The sequence below is a fragment of the Triticum urartu genome, chromosome 6, assembly GCF_003073215.2.
Source record: "Triticum urartu cultivar G1812 chromosome 6, Tu2.1, whole genome shotgun sequence".
Classification (NCBI taxonomy): Eukaryota; Viridiplantae; Streptophyta; class Magnoliopsida; order Poales; family Poaceae; genus Triticum; species Triticum urartu.
The window spans coordinates 73,563,996-73,568,634 of NC_053027.1; positions in this window are offsets into that span (position 1 = coordinate 73,563,996).

Below are 4,639 nucleotides of genomic sequence, written 5' to 3' on the forward strand. Positions count from 1 at the left end.
CTGAGGCCAATGGGAAATTGCAGATATTCAAAGCTGAGGTTGGGCGTGTCAAACCACTTATTGATGAAGTCGTGGATGATTGCCATGTCAAAGAGAGGCAAATTGTTGAAGATTTCTGCTTCTTCTTTGCTCTTGATCAATTGCTCAAGAGCGTCATCTGCAAGATCTTCATCACTGGATATATCAATGGTATCGTTGCGCAGAATGGCAGCAGCAGTCAGTTCTTGGCTGGTGTGTGGCAGAGGCATCTTGACTCTCGGGGGCTTAGAGATACGTGACAGATCTTCAGACTGCACACTGTCTTCAGGAGGTGCAGTAGCCAGTGGCTTCGCCCATGAGATTTTTGGTGCTGAGGCAGGCTTTGAAGCTTTAGGCAGCTTTGGCTTCTGCGGCTTTGGAGTAGGAGCTGGGGCTTCATCAGTGTTAGCATCATCATCAGAATGATCCACTTTGGCACCTTGAACAGAGATGTGAGTGATGAGGCCATCAGGTTGTAGAACGGACCGACGACATTGGGTTCGGCATCGCGGGTGCCATCTGCACGGGGAGCAGAGGGACCAGGGTTGAAGTCTAGTCCCAATGACTTCTTGTTCTGCTTCATCGAATTCTGGGCAAACTGGAAGTTGCGCTTGAACAGATGGTCGTCACGACACCAGAGCAGTGATGATGGGTCAGCATCCGCAGGCTGTGGTCCACGGACCATACAGGGATAGAAGCCCTGTTCAATGGCTTCATCTCTGGACCTGGGTTGAAGATTTTTGTATAGGATGTCTCCCCATGGTCACTTGATGGCATTCTTCTCAGCATATTCCTTTGTCACAAATCTGTACTTGAACCACTGTTCTGCCCAATATCGTCGAATCCATTGGATTCGTGTCTTGCGCTGATTGTAATCCTCTTCTGGATCTGTCTTGTACAGTTCTGGGAGGTCATCGGGCAGATCTCTTGATGTCTCACCTCGATGCTTTCTGCCACCCTTCCTTGCTGATTTCTCTGCCGCCATGAACTTTAAACTGAATGGCTTCAATACGTTCAAAGGCTTCAAGGGCTTTCGCTTGCTGGACAAACAGGAACTGGCTTCGGGAGAATTTATGTGATGCTGTAAGAGTTCTGTAAATGAATGCAGACTATGAGAACCAAGGGATTCTCCCACGGACATGTACCTGTGACAGCATTAAGGTGCAAGGGAAGGGGAAGAGGTCATATGCATTCTCAGAAGATTTTGAAGATAAATCAGTTTAGAAGACATTGACCTCATCGTGCGAAGACATTCACTCATAGAATAAGTGAACATACTAGGCATAATATGAGATGCAATATGAAGTGGATCCAACTTGTGTGAACAGAAACTGCTTGTGGTAGAAAGTGACAAATCTATAGGATCAAAGAGGCCGTAAAAAGGAAGTTTTATTTACCACACAAGGAACTGCTAGACGGAGTGGAAGAAGAGGCCGAGCAGTTTGATCGTCCGTGCCCTAACTTGGCGACGGAGGACACCTACGGCGACGGCGGAGAAGACGATGTCCGCGGCCGGTGTGAAGATGGCATCGGAGAGGTCGCGACAGCTAAGCGCTTCGTCGCCGGTGTCATCGAGGGCTAGCGGTGGCGCTAGGGTTCGTGCGAGAGTGGAAGAAGGGATAATGATTGTGGTGAGGCGTGTATTTATAGGGACAGGGACAGCACATCGTTATTACACAGGTGCCCCTGGCGATTCACATCTGAAGAACACGTGGCCATCATGCAGCATATCGGAGGTTGTTCCACGTTCCCACGCACGCCTGGATTGTCGGGTGGTCGTTCCCACTTCTCCGGGTTTCAGGTGAAGGAATTGGCATTGAAAACGGACTTAATGTTTGTCTCTGTATCTTCTGCTGACAAGGACGCAGAGAAGACATTCGACAGTTTCAACAGGATGCATATGATTTGGAGAGATAGAGTTTGAGATAGAAAGCATAGAGAGGGTAGGGTCCAATCACATTCACTTAGTTCAAAAGACTCAACAAGAAGACATAGCTATAAGTGAATGCTGTAGAGGACAGAACGCTAGTATAAGGAATGCAAATATATATGATCAACATAATGAAGATAATCATGAAGACATGTTGAGATTGAAACCAAACCAAATGTGAGGACACAACAAATGTAACACCATGGGTAAAACACTTCAAACAGACGAATTTTGTGGTGGCGTTACCCATCGTATAGGAAGTATTAGACCCAGACACGGCACACAATTATCGTGGCGCTCCGAAGTCAAATTCCACATTAATGTATTCACACTTAGAATGTATGTCTTCATTGATTGAAGATATACTTTACTTCTTGTGTTGCACATCTAAGTCATCAATATGCATAAGTGTTAGGATGTGTGCCTGATCACAGGACATTTGAGGATTCCAAGATATTTAGCTCACACCGTAACTTGCAAAATCTCTTCTCATCCAAGGGCTTGGTGAAGATATCTGCCAATTGCTCTTTAGTGTTGACGTGTATGATATCAATATCTTACTTCACAACATGATCTCTAAGAAAGTGATGACGAATTTCAATGTGATTTGTCTTCGAGTGCTGAACTAGGTTGTTGGCAATCTTGATGGCGCTTTCGTTGTCGCAGTAGAGTGGCACTTGCTTCAGATGAATGCCATAGTCTTTGAGGGTTTGCTTCATCCACAGAAGCTGAGCGCAGCAAGATCCAGTAGCAATGTATTCATATTCAGCAGTGGAGATAGATACACAGTTCTGCTTCTTTGAAGACCAACATACAAGTGATCGTCCCAGAAAATGACATGTGCCTGATGTAGACTTGCGATCCACCTTGTCACCAGCATAATCAGCATCCGAAAATCCAACCAGATCAAACTCTGAGCCCTTTGGATACCATAATCCTAGAGTTGGGGTGTAAGCCAAATATCGAAGAATTCGCTTCACAGCTAAGTGATGCGATTCCTTTGGTGCCGCTTGGAATCGAGCACACATGCATCCACTAAGCATAATATCTGGCCTAGATGCACATAGATAAAGTAAAGAACCAATCATGGAGCGGTATACCTTTTGATCAAACTATTTACCATTGTTGTCGGGACCTAGATGATGTTTGGCTGGCATTGGCGTCGTGAAGCCTTTGCAGTCTTGCATACCAAACTTCTTCAGACAATCTTTGATATACTTCTCTTGAGATATAAAGATGCTGTTGCGTTGCTGACGTATTTGAAGACCAAGGAAGAACTTCAGCTCACCCATCATGGACATCTGATATTGCTCTTGCATCATATATCCAAACTCTTCACTGTATTTCTGATTGGTGCAGCCGAAGATAATGTCATCCACATATATTTGGCACACAAACAGTTCACCATCATATGTCTTCATGAAGAGAGTGGGGTCGAGGGAACCAGATTTGAAGCCTTTGCTCTTCAGGAAGTTTTTGAGTGTGAAATACCAAGCCCGAGGGGCTTGTTTGAGGCCATACAGTGCCTTGTTGAGCTTGTATACCATGTCAGGATGTTTTGGATCTTCAAAGCCAGGTGGTTGTGCGACATACACTTCTTCTTCAATCTTGCCATTGAGAAAAGCGCTCTTCACATCCATTTGATACAGAAGTATGTTATGATGATTTGCATAGGCCAGCAGTATGCGTATAGCTTCAAGTCTAGCCACATGAGCAAATGTTTCATTGAAGTCAATCCCTTCAACTTGAGTGTATCCTTGAGCAACGAGACGAGCTTTGTTTCTGACAACTTGACCATGCTCATCTTGCTTGTTGCGATATATCCATTCGGTGCCTATTATATTGTGCTTCCGAGGATCAGGACGCTTAACCAGTTCCCATACATTATTCATCTCAAACTGTTGAAGCTCTTCTTGCATAGCTTGAATCCATTCAGGTTCCATGAAGGCTTCTTCAACTTTCTTGGGTTCTGTTATTGAGACGAATGCGAAGTGCCCACAAAAATTTGCTAGCTGTGTTGCCCTTGAATGAGTGAGTGGACCTGGTGCATTGATGCTATCAATTATTCACACAATCTGCACTTCATTTGCAACACGAGGATGTACAGGACGAAGATTTTGCTCTTGCTGATCATTATCATTGTTAGAGGGATTGTCTTCAGGCTGAGCATTGTCTTCAGGTTGATCAGGTGCGGAGATGATAAGTTCTTCTTCAGGTTGAGCTTCAGAAGGTATGATTTCTCCAGTTCCCATAAGTTTGGTTGATTCACTGGATGGAACTTCATCTAGCACATTTGGCAGTTGCTCTCTTTGTGAGCTGTTAGTTTCATCGAATCGCACATCCACTGTTTCAACCACTTTGTAATGAAAGAGATTGAAGACTCTGTAGGAGCGAGAATCCTTTCCATATCCAAGTATAAAACCCTCATGTGCTTTTGGTGCAAATTTTGAAGTGTGATGTGGATCCTTGATCCAGCACTTGGCGCCAAATACTCTAAAGTAGCCGACATTTGGCTTCTTGCCAGTAAGGAGCTCATAGGATGTCTTGTTCAGAAGCTTGTGAAGATAAACACGGTTGATGATATGGCATGCAGTGTCAATGGCTTCAGGCCAGAATTTTCTTGGAGTCTTGTATTCATCAAGCATCGTTCGAGCCATCTCAATAAGAGTTCTGTTCTTACGTTCGACGACG